Below are 13,343 nucleotides of genomic sequence, written 5' to 3' on the forward strand. Positions count from 1 at the left end.
TTTTATGGAAATACTAATTTGTTAAAGTGGTGTTGTTTTTTTACCATGTCTCTCAGGCCTAAAACATGCATGACTCCACTGATTTTTTATGTATTTAAAAATGTATTAATGCAACTTGACTAGCTCATGCCTGGTGACAAATGCATGTGTAAGAGATGTAAGTGTTGTCTTGTGTGTTGTAACTCCTGTCTTGTGTTCCCCTGGTCATATGTGGACTTTTATGTAATTTCCTGTTTTGACTTCATGTTTTGTAGTCCTTTGTAGTTTTTCTCGTTGATTAGTCCTGATTGTTCCCAGGTGTGTCTTGTTTGCCCGTCTCCCCTTGTGTATATACTGTATACCCCAGTGTTTCTCATGGTCTTTGTCTGGTGGTGTTCTTAGTGGATGTATTGTGTGAGTCTTTTCAAATCTGTTTCCCTGTTTAGCCTCTGGTTTGGATTTACCCTTTGCCCTGTATAGGATTAATTGTGGGTTTTTTATCATTGAAGACTTTCTTACTGCCATAATTTCTGAATGACCACAAGTAACAGTAGGAAAAGACAAGATTTTCACAAATTTCACCATGTGTCTTCCCCAAAACAGTATTTGTAAGCAGGTGTGCTTCAGGTATAAAAATCTATATCTAAGCAAATCTCTACTGTCAGCTCTAGGTTTTTTTTTTTTGTTTGTTTTTTTGCTTCAAGCCCAAGGGTAATATGATGATAAGGGTACTGAGTTTAAAGTTACATAAGAATTGATCTTCATTGCACTTAAGTCCCATCCACAGCCTGTTGCTCAGACTGGATTCACAGTCCTCAAGATCCAATGACTCCGCCAGACAGTTTTTTTTCCCCCTCTCTTCCATTTCCTCACAGACCCAGCAAAAAGAAATATCTGTAACCAGAGTCTTCCAGGACTTTGTGTGTGTGTGTGCGTAGATGCTTGCCTTATAACTTTAAAAAATCACTCCTCATAAGATTTCAACACATCACATTTAAACCCTCTGAATTAGATGTGGAGTTAGTACTAAGCTGAAGTTCAGAGCTCACAGCTCATTTAGCGAGGTGCTGCTTCTCACGGCGGTGTCTTGAGACTGCCCAGACGCTCTTAACTGTCCAATTAGCTTTGCTCTGATGTACTAGCTCAATGAAGATCAGCATGATGACCTCATTTTAACTAAATGAGATGCTTCACTGCTTCATTTGTTCATTCACAAGCTGCGGCTTTTGTATTCAGCCCATATATTCATTTTAAACAAATGGTTTAATTTGCTTTTGGTTACTTTTTGTGGCAAAAATTACTGAAAAATGTCATCAGTGTCGTGTTCAGAGGCTGTTTTTGCCCTGTTTTGATCCTGCCTGAGTTCCATTGTTAGTTTTCAAGGATGTTAATTAGTTCTGATTAGTTTCCTAGGTTAGATTTCCTAGATTAGTGATTCTGTTCAGCTGTTTGTGATCAGTTACCGTTGTTTGCTCCTATTTAAGTCCCGAGTTCCTGTTTCTAGTATTATTCAATGTTGAGATGGTTTGTTTTTGTTATTCTCCAAGTTATCTCCTGGGTGTTCTTATTTATGGGATTATTAAAGAGTTATTTGTTTCAATTCTTCATTTTGTATAGGTCCTCAAAAGGAACAACGAATCACAAAAGACTAAATAATGTCTTCATTCATTTCTAAAAATACCTTTTATATGGTCTGTATTAAAACAATTATTAATTATGAACAGGAGAATGAAGTCCTCCATTAGATTTCACTGTGTGTTGAATGATAAATCTAGACAGGTTCATGTGTGCTATATGAAGGTATAGCGTGACTACTACAGCACTTACAGGCTAATAAATGTTTTGCCCCAAAGCAGTACAATCTGCTACATTACTATGCTCCTCTCAAGCATATTACACACACAAGAAAAATATTTTTACAATCGCACCATTTACCACCTGACAGCATTGTGCACCAACATCTCTCAGCCATCTGTCCGACTCTAAAAGGCCTTACCATCAGTTCAGCACACAAGGAAAAATCATCTTTGAAAAGTTACTTTACAGTGTCTGAAATTTTGTACATTGGATCCAAAATTAGACTTCACCATGACCATTAGGGCAAAAAATTATAAGAGAGATCTCTTTATTATCTTAATTGTTAGACATGTTAGACAGCAAAAAATAGTTAACTAGAAAAAAATGCAGTTTCTGTCCTACAAAAGACCCTTTTAAAAGAGATCTTAACATAATATCTTCAATATTTATCCTCAGATTCGTCCAAAATCACAATTAAAATTTTATTTTATAAAGCTCTAAACTTCTATTATAAGTCCAAAAAATTCTAAATTGTTTTGTATGAAATTTTAGGAGAAACATCTGAGACAAAGATGATGCTTAAATGAGTCAGAACTGGGAACCACTGAGCAAATAAAAGAAAAAGTTTAAGGGGACACTGAGAATCACAATAGCCGAATATCGATACAGAATGAAGACTTGACTGGGGAAAAGACCCCAAGCCAAAAATCTGTAGAAACACAAAACCATTCATGGATCTGTGGATTAGTGCAAAGTCTACTGACAGCATATCTAAAATATAACTTTTTGCCCATTCTGATCTGTCTCATAGATTTAAAAAAAAATGATTAACCACATGAAGGAAACAAAAGTCAGAAAGTGTACAAACCAAACAGTCTGTCACCATATTCTACTTGTGTCCTCTTTCTCTTTCTCTTTCTCTCTGTGATAAATGCACTGCTCTTTTTTATTGTCCCTGTGTTTGGTGACCCTTGACACTATGTCCTGTTTGGAAGTGGATTTGGACAATCAATGAGATTGGTCCGCCGCTGTCGGAGCCGGGGTCTTTCTCCTTGTCCTCATCCCTGCAAAGGCGTGCTGAGGCCGGCCACTGTCCCGATTATCTCACACCCCTCTATCGCTAATGCCCAGACTCCTGCAGGCTGCCGCGTAATTATAATAATGACTAAACGTGCCAGGCGTGCAAAGAGATCGGCCGAAGGAGAAAGGGGGAACGGAGACGGGAAAAGAAAAAAGGAGAGAAAGAGCAAGTGAGTGTGATCAATTGTTAATTTTACAAAGTCACTGAGATGTGTCAGCGGTGTCAATAAGTGAATTAATTTGTCTGTGGGGCTCTGGAGTGTAACACCGTATTGCTGTGTTCCCTCAGGAGCGCGGCCGTCTAACCCCTCGTACTTATTCTCTCTTTTACACACACTGGCTTTTATACACATCAGGACACACACACACACTCAAACCAAACTCCCAAGTTACTCGGCACAGAGAAAAATCTTTGGATTTACAGTTCTCATACAATGGTGTCATATCAGTAATATTGTTGAATATTAAGTGTCCCCAACTAAGCAACCTAGAGGCGACAGTGGCACGGAAACCAGGCTCAGCCAGTGGGACAGTTCTCCTCTGGCCAACAAACACTGCATGATTATGATTCAGGCGGCATCACAGGTCAAAAGTCAAATTGGGATCGGAACATTCAAACAATTAATCCAGTTCCATCTGGTTGAAGATCGGTTTCATCACGCCCGGTATGGAAATGGGTTTTGTCAGCTTTATTTCTATCGTCTCTTAGCTGTGGTATAATCAGTGTAACGCATGGCCTTGAGTGGCTTATTGCTTTAATAAATCAGACTTAATGCTTTAAACACCTTACAATGCACAAAGATGCTCTCACTCGACTGCAGTGAGCAAACCAACGTAGTTAATCACGCAGACAATAAAGCTATCCATCATTCGGATTAATCATAACCATTACAAACGCAGACACACAAAGAGGTGTAAACTTGCACACACAAACACAAACAGTTTATAGACTCTCCACCTGTGTATATATATATATAGACCCTAGGTCACACTTTATATTAGATGTCTTTAACTACTATGTACTTACATAAAAAAATGATTTTTAGATACAATGTACTTGCTGTTTTCATGTTGTATTGCAAAACACTTTTGCTGCTATTGAGGAGGGATACGGGTAAGGTTAGAGACAGGTTTGGTGGTATGACTAGGTTTATGGGTGTGTTAAGGTTTAAGGGTCAGAATTGTAATTATAGATGTGATTACAAATATGAATTACAGCTGTAATTATATGCAGGTATTTTTTTTAATATAACTACAATGTACACAATAAGTGTATTGTATCAAGTTATTAGTTTAAATGTTACATAGTAGTTAAAGACACTTAATATAGTGGGACTGTTTGTTAAATGTGTCTGGTTTTCGTGCCTCTTCATAAAAGTGCATGAATTGTTATGTATTGAAGCACATTTTAATACAGCTTGAATGGCTCAAGGTCTGTACTCTGGTGACAAATGCATGTGTCAGATGATTTTCACCATGTATTTTCATCAAAACCGCATTTGTCATCAGGTGTGCGTAAAAGCCTAGACACACGCAGTTTATAGACTCTCCACCTCTTGAGATTTCAATCCTCACAATAGGTTTGAAAGCTCATACGAGCCACTGAAAAGACAAAACGAGTTTATCGATAGAGATTGTTGTGAGCTGACTGAGAATCTGTACAATTGAAAAGCAACATTTTGGTTCCATTTGCTTGGGCCACAAAAGCACTTAAAGCCACCCACAAAACTGATGCACATTTAATAGCTTATTCTTTTCGTTCAGAGTTGTAACCTGAATACTGAAGGCATTGCTTTACCTTATGCTAACGCAACCCAATCCACTAGAGGACACAGTAAAAAATTATATGATCAATAATTTATGACAATATATGTTTTTACATTGCTTTAACTCATCAAAATAAGTTAACCAATTAGTTATAAGATTCGACTCGTTTTCAGTTTAATGTAATTTAAGTTGAAATGATTTAAATATCCAAGTTGATTATACTTAAAAATGTAAGGCAGCAACTTTTTCTTTTACAGTGTAGGGTTTGGGGTTATAATGTCATGTGTGTGTGTGTGTGTGTGTGTGTGTGTGTGTGTGTGTGTGTGTGTGTGTGTGTGTGTGTGTGTGTGTGTATTTTTTTAACACAATAGCACTGGCTTCTGGTGTGGTAACACCTCAGCATATTTTAATTTAAATCTGACAGCTCTCACTGACACTGCTCAGATCAGACTGAAGTGCATGCCTATCCGATGTATCCCATGCTAAAGCCAAAGAGCTTTTTCCTTTAGCCTGTTATTTAAAGCAAATCCCACCGAAATGGGTGTCATCCATTCTGAGTGGAATAAACCAATCCAAACCGCCACTCACTGCAGAAAAGCAGGAGGGCTTCGACGCTGTTTAATACCATCAGGACAGACAGTAAAAATTGTAAAGCTATGCCAATGGGAAAAAAATATGATTGAAGAGATAATGGATAAGATGAGCCAGTACCCTTACAAAAAAAGTATTATGGAGCGGTCAAGGTATCAGATGGTACATTTGATATAGACCATGTTACTGAATTATTATATTCATATAGTGCATACTGCAAGGTATTTCAAATAATATCATGTACAAAAATCATGGTCATGCTGTACCACCCTGAATTTATTATTATTTATGTTTCTGCAAATGTGTACGTTATGTACTATTTACTAAGGTTTTTTCAAATCTCCATATACATATACCATAAGACAAAACTTATCAAGTATTGACGTGTTTGAGAATTAACCTGCAAATAAATAACTAAATAGAAATGAAAAAGAAATTTTTATATAATATAGGCTATTATTGTAGAATTTTACCAGTATAGGTTCCTATCCTAAAAGCTGTCATCTTAAAAGTACAATATAGCCTAATGAGCAAAACAATTAACCAAGCAACAACACGAACAGTGCACAATATTAATATTAAATCTTCTGAGGTCTGAGATGCAAGATGCTGCCAGTTGCGTCTGTATGAAACAAGAAAGAGCAAGTCCACGGTGTGAACATGAAAGTGCTGGTTTCAGTTATCTGGATGAGTCTGATACAGCGTTGATATGGACAACAGTGAATTTTTGAAAATATCTGTTTCCTATGTGAATCCTAAACAAACTTTCTTTAGTATTTTATAGCTCTGATGTATTTTTGCGCTTTCAACTCTCTTTCCCTTAAACTTTTTTTTGTTGAATAATGTGCCCTCTCAGACCTCGCTTGTTTTATAAGGTTTCAGGGCCAAGTGGTGTGAAGTGACTACGTGAGAGAGGGGAAAATACGAAAGAGTCTCCCGAGGCCCGACTCCCTCCAGTCTCTCTGTTTTTCACTGTCAGCACTCGCGGAGCCCCGGTATTGAGACCTGCGTCCAGCGGAGCATTGAGTTTTGTGAGGGAAAGAAGAATGAGCGAACTGGGGGAGAAAATGGCCATCAGGGACAATCTCATTTACAGATGAGAGACTTTCCCATCACTGCCTTCTGTTCCTCATGAATCTCTCACTCTGTCTCTCCCTCCATCATTAATTTCTTTCTAACCCCTTTCGATTTATATGGCTCCCTCCTTCTCTTTAATGACCCTCCCACCATCTCTCTTTGTGTGATGCTCTCTCACTCTGCCTCTCCCCGGTCCTTGTCCGTTCTAGGAGCATCCATCCATCACGGCAGAACAGAGTGGATTGGCTAATGCCAGCTCAGAGCTCAGAGAGCAGATCTGACCAGCTGAGCTGCTCACAATCCGTGCCTTATCTATCAGAGATCCCCTCGAGCGTCCCTCGTTCCCCCTCTCCAACTCACCACACCCCTCCCTCCCTCGTATATGAACATGACTCGTCCTCCCATGCATGTACTTACTAAATGAGAACTATATATATATGTATATAGTCAAACCAAAATTTATTCAGACACCTTCAACGTTTCTCACATTAGTATAGTTTATTCGCTATAGTTTAGAAATGGTAATAAAATATGACAAGAACTTGTTCTTGTAGTTATCAAATCAATTGATATTTCACTGGTTTTGGCCATCCTTCTGTTAGACTGTCTCACAAATGAATTAGGTTGAATAGCTGTCAGCTGTTAATGTAAATGAACAATAGTGTAAAATGATTCAATTATATCTGGTGTCTGAAAATTGTTTGGTTTGACTATATATGTGTGTGTGTGTGTGTGTGTGTGTGTGTGTGTGTGTGTGTGTGTGTGTGTGTGTGTGTGTGTGTGTGTGTGTGTGTGTGTGTGTGTGTGTGTGTGTGTGTGTGTGTGTGCGCCTTATAATGTGTTTCTAAGGGTAATTATATGAAAACCTAGCCTAAATATCAAAATCAACTGCAGTTGTATTAGGGTATATTAATAAAAGATTGATGCTGGAAGTCATTTTGTTGTCATGTGAAAAGAAAAGAAAAGAAAAGAAAAGAAAAGAAAAGAAAAGAAAAGAAAAGAAAAGAAAAGAAAAGAAAAGAAAAGAAAAGAAAGCGATGCAGGTTACGAGTTAATGCTAAGACACAGAACTGACATCAAGAGGGGAAACCAATCGACTGCAGGCAGCCGCCCAGATGTGCTCTCTCTCTCTCACACACACACACACACACACACACACCCTCTTTCTCTCCTACATCTCGCTCAAAGGGAACACTGTGATTCAAGGCCCAAATGAAAGGGATGACTGTGTGCGTGACAGAGTTGGAAAAACACATGTGTAGCTCTTCTTACGCACAGGTTTCATTGAGCAATCTCCGCAAGGCTCAGCTGTGCTGCTTGGCTGTTAATGTGAGTGTCGATGACAATTAAGTCGCGTTACAATTCTCGCCCAACCTCGGTTGAACTAATGACACGACTGTCTCTGCAGCGCGCCGCGGAGGAAGCGAAACAAAGGGGGAATAATTAATCGCTCTCAATACTTATTGGACAGAACAAATGGCAGGGAAGCGGGAAAGGGGTGGAGATGAATATGAAGAGCAATTGTTACATGATGTGATGAGGTTGGTGCGTTTAGTCCAGGCGGCACTTCGCGCTTCAGCCGCGCAGCTCTATTCCTTCTCCATTGAGAGAGCATTCAAAGCGCGTTAAAAGCGCCAGATCAGCGAATCGCTGTTTCGATAGGTGCTAATAAGAAGCTCAGAAACCCAAACTGATCGCTCATTAAGTCTCCTTACGCACCATTCATACAGTGTGCGAATACAATGGCTTCAAGGTGGGGCGACTATTAAAAATAATTCAAGTAAATCATTGATTAATGTAAATGTAATTTTTCGTGCGCATCTGTCGAGGTTCATCTCACGTTGCGCAAACTGCAATCTGTACTCGCCACTAACGCGGTGTAATTATCTAAAATATTTTTTTAAGTTTATTTGTGATATGCAAATCTATTATAAAGTCATATTTGTTACGATTTATGTAAAGAAAATCGATCGCGATGGAAAGCGCGCGACGCGGGGTGTTGTTATGGTTACCTCATCTGGCAAACGCGACTTTGTTTCCGTCTGTTTAGCGAAAGGTGAAAATACGCAGTCTGGCTAACGTGTGATCTAACTTTTATCACTACTTAAATGTTTTAAACCCCTTATGCTATTTACATGAGTGGGGGGAAATTGTAGTTATACTTTTTCTTTAACTGAGAAGTAGAACTTTAAGTGCGTCGTTAAGGGTGGTTTAAGGTCCAAAGATGTTGAACAAAGGCCGAAATTATGTCCAATATCCTCAGGAGACTGTCGCCTCCAACTGTGCGCAAATACTGCCAAACATGGAAAAAGGGCATCATCTTGTAGATGCACTAAAAGTTGCGCTAAATGGCAGCGCGCGTTACGTGGATCATCATAAAGGATCTCTGTCGCTCTCACTTATTTGTTGTGCTCCTTAGGAAGGATGTATATATATTGTGTATTCATAGATCATCTGGTTTGAGGTCTAAGCCACATGCACTGCCACCATGCAACATGTGAACGCCATTTGAACAAGAAGAGGAGGAGGAGGAGGAGGAAGAACTAGTGGGAGGCGCTCATTTAGTCACACTGTACTCAAATCATTTGTTAAGAATATTGTTTTAATATAAGGCCCGCATAAAGTTATGCCTGTTCAATTTAAGATTGTCACGTGGCATGCGCAGACTGCAGAGGATCGTTTTAAATTCGATTTTTATCAATACTTTTAACAATGCTCAAGATGCATTCACACTATTTATTAAATATCCCATTGACTCGGATATACTGCAAAAACGGATACAAAAAAGATCCGTTTAAGTTGCACCCATTGGACTTAATTTACGAACGTTTTTACGTGCTACAGATAACGATGCTTTTGGGAAAGCGCGCTACTTGTGCGCGACTAACGCTCTGCTTAGCGTTAATGGAAACCCAACCAATATCAATTTGCAGCCAACAACTAATCAATGTCACAGTTTAAGCTGAAGACTGGCCCAAAATAGAGAATGAAAAGCAGTTTACCTCCGTTTATGAAAGCGAGGGCATTCTCCTTGCTTCAAATGTGACAGGAGTCTGAAGACAGATGTTTGTTTTAAACGAGCTCACTTTCTACTAACTCCAACCAAGCTCGAACTCGATAGCCGCCTGTCCATCACACGGAGAGCGAAACGGAGAGTTCATGAACCGAATTTGCCCATTATTTTGCGAATCTCTTCGCCAAACATCACCGACGGGATGAACGAGAGAGGACGAAAAAGAAAAAGCGAAAAGCACCGTCAGCGATTGAATCTCAGAAAAGAAGTGCGTAAATCCATATGGAGGTTAGTAGACTAATGGCCTTATAATGTTCCAGACATGCTTGTTAGGTTATTAACAGCTGTCTTCCTGCGGAACCGCTGGGACTGTGAGTGATGAGGAAGTCTGCGATGATAACTGCGCCTCGCACACTCCTCCCGAGCTGCGATCGATTTGACAAGAGAACTGCGAACTTGCCTTGCTTATTCCGCGCACGTGCGTCGGCTGCACCCCCGCCCCGCGCGCGCGATCTTTCAAGTATCCACGCTAACTGATGTCATAGCTTACAAGTGTTGAAGTGAGCGGCTGTATTATAACGACAGCCTGGCAAAAAAGTGAGTGGAAAGGTTTTTTAATTTTTTACACTTCCAACCTGCCCCGCTTCGAAGCGCAGTCTGGTTTTTCCCATGCGCAAGAACAGGTTAATCCTTTAAAGATCGATTTAGTCTATTTCGTTCAGTCTCATAGCCGGGGACTCTTTAGATTTCTATCATGTGGCAAATTATTTTATCAATAGCCAATCACAGCCTGACACCCCTCAAAGTTGAACCTGGCAGGTGAAATGAAATCTCCATCAACGGTTTCCATCATAAATACCAGTTCTGGATGCCCCTATATACCATATCCTACACCAAAAGGTCATTTAGAGGTTTAACATCTGATACCCCTGACATTTTTTTTTATTTTCTCATTATCGCACTACGTCTGACTTAAGAAGGGATATAAAAGTCCTGGGTTAAGCCACCTACACACCAACTATCCTTTGATATGCGTCTCCAATCCCCGGTCGTCTCGGCTAGGAAATTGGAATCTTTGTCTCCTTCATGTATAAAAAAAAAAAAAAGAGAGAGAGATAAAAGGGGTATTCGGTACAACAAGAAATATAACCCATTTGAATCCTCATTTTAAAAGTACTGCCATTGCACTCAATATTCCATGCTATTTATTTTCACCATTGAACATCCTCTTCGGCCCGGACATTTACCTAATAAAATATTAACCACAAACAACCTTGTGAAGCTCTCTAGATGTTCGCTACTTGTTTTCAAGGACCTCGGGCAAAATTGCTGGCCACTTGCACTTTTGCAGAGAGAATGTAAGGAGTCATCACATGTTGTGGCGCCATGTGCAGAATATTTAGATGTGGCTATAGGCTAGTGTACAAGTGATGAAGTGAGAGATCATCAAAGGTATATCAATTAATAAGCCTCCCATAAATGAAACTATTAAGTGCATGTGTCAAATATGTAACAGGGAATTGATAACTCCTCCACATTATTGCACTTGTCATTGCATAATATTCTGTAATTTACATCTCTATGAGGAAAGGATAAATAAAATGTAGCCTATAATCTGCAAAGCAACAAGGCAGCGACTACAATTGGACATTATGGAGTTCATTTCAGCACCATGGACAGCACACCTTGCTTTCACAATGGACTTCCTTTCGTCAGTCGAGCAAGTTGGTTGCTTCACAAGAACTGACAGCTCCAAGAATGAATGTTTTGCATATAACTTACAGCATTTAATGTACAACTGGCATATGAGAGAATACAAGTCGTAATAATGCTGACAGAGTCGAATTGGAGGAAAGGGCACAAATGTCTTTTATCAGAGAGCTTGTGTTATAGGATCCCCGCTGAGACTCCTTCCTTCTGAGATTGTTCTCTCGGAGGACTGAGCATTATGGAAATGTCTGATCATAACTTGAGGAATATTTCTTCCAACACAATCAATATTTCCACATTTATCCTCTGAAAGAGAATGTTTTCTTGCTTTGTGGGACGCCTGTAGAAGTGGGTATGTAAGATGAGCCGTTGGTAATTGATTTATTTCTGTTCAGTGGTGAGAATTTTTTCTTCTTCTTCGTGAGATGAATCAGATTAAGCCACGTTGATACACGCAGGATAATGGATATTATGCATGAAGACAATGGAAATGGGTAATGGATGATAACAAACAAATCTAATCTCGGTTCCAAAGCAGGCAAGAATGGGAGAATCATAACTGAACAGTGCCGAAGGAACATTGCGTGGCACTCTGTCGAAAGTCAGAGCGAAAATTCATTTCCTGAAATATTGACACTCAGGGAAGAAGGATAAAAGAGACTGTGTGTCATATAGAGCCAAAAGACAGCAGGGCCAGACAGGAACGTTGGGCCCACAAACAGCCAGACATATTTTGGCAATAAATATTATTTTTTCATTAAATCATGCACTGCGTTTTTTTGGGTTGTTAAAAGAGTCTCTAATGTGCAAACAGTGACAATAAAAAGCTAACACCAATGTGTTACTAAAGGCACCAACAAAAAAACATTTAATTTATTTAGTAAATAATATGGAAATAAAAAATAGTCATTTGTACTGATAAATATATTCAATATTAATACAAAATAAAAGCTATTATTTGTAATTTGTCTTTTTATATAATTTTAGATTTTATTGCACATATTCTATTTAAAAATGTTACACATTGATCCTTTTACACTGTAAAAAGTGGTAACATGCAATAACTACCATAAAGAGCTATTTCTACCTGACTTAATGCATAAAAAATTGCTTTGTTGGTATAAATCAATGTATTTATTTTTGACTTGAATAAAATCAGGTAATTTAGATGTTACCATTACCACTTTTTACTGATATACCCTTAATAAAATGATTAAATAAACTCTTCGAAGACAAGTGTTTCTTCTTTTTGTCACTAGCACTAGCTTTCCACATATTTTTAATTATAAAAACTTACATTCATTTGCATGTAAACTTAGTTGTGCAAGTCATTTCAACTTAAATTATATCAAACTGACTTGAATCTTGTATAACTTGCTACATTATTTTGATGAGTTAATGTTAAACATAATTTGCCATGACTTAGCCAACTAATCAACCTTTACAACTTACTACTGAAAGTTAGATATCTAATCAAAAATATACATATATAAAAATACAAATTCTCTTTCTAATAAACACTTTATGTGTCATGACCTTGAGCAAAAGAAAAGCTAATGACTAAATGAACTAAAGCTGTCAACCCTGTTACTTCTTAAAGGCACAGATATAAATACATTTAAAAACATTGAAATTTATCCTCAGTTGACACCACCATGCAATGTATTTACTCTTATAATAATAATATAATCATTTAAATTAAGAAATTGACTTCATAAATTACCTTTCCGAAACAGAAAAGACATACATTTCGAGGAAGGAACTTTAATAATCATTATGTTTCCTCAGAGGTAAGAGCAGCGGCGCTCATTTACATGATGCAGTGTGTATGAGGAGGATACAGTGTGTATGAGGATACAGGGTTTGGGGAGCACATTTCTTCAGCAGAAGAGAGGGGAAGGAGGGCGGTAATAATTGCTCACTCCCAAACAATTCCACCAGTGACATCCCATTACTTTAAACACGACAAAATAAGGCCACCCGCGCGCGGAGAAAGAATTCACTGAATAAGACATGAAGGGAAAAGGCTGGCGTTATTAGCTGTGTGGGGTTCATCATTAGAAAGCACTGAGACGGAGAATAATCCTTCACGCGCGCGACTATAACTCTCCTGTTACTAGCAGTAATTACAGAGCAAGTGCAGCCCGCCGTTTGTAATAAACTGTCTGTGTTCGAGCACACACTCATTTAGCCTCTCTATAACAACCGAGAGACAATGAAAGCAACGTAACTTTATCATTTACCTCTGACAAGTGCGTACACGAGGTACAAGACTGTGAAAAACTCAGTGAGAGAGCAGTGAGAAGATAATATCTGAAGTGATATATCG

The 13,343-nt window shown here is 38.7% G+C and overlaps 1 protein-coding gene across 1 annotated transcript in view; it reads right to left on the reverse strand.

The window, feature by feature from the left end:
• The window catches only part of tafa4b (TAFA chemokine like family member 4b), a 53,834-nt gene extending 44,027 nt beyond the window's left edge, over positions 1-9,807 (reverse strand). Inside the window, exon 1 of the mRNA XM_079858313.1 lies at positions 9,294-9,807. The gene's annotated coding sequence lies outside the window, so the exon portion shown is untranslated. The remainder of the gene's footprint in view (positions 1-9,293) is intronic.
• Between the last annotated feature and the right edge of the window lie 3,536 nt (positions 9,808-13,343).

This window comes from Squalius cephalus (genome assembly GCF_949319135.1).
Source record: "Squalius cephalus genome assembly, chromosome: 22".
Lineage (NCBI taxonomy): Eukaryota > Metazoa > Chordata > Actinopteri > Cypriniformes > Leuciscidae > Squalius > Squalius cephalus.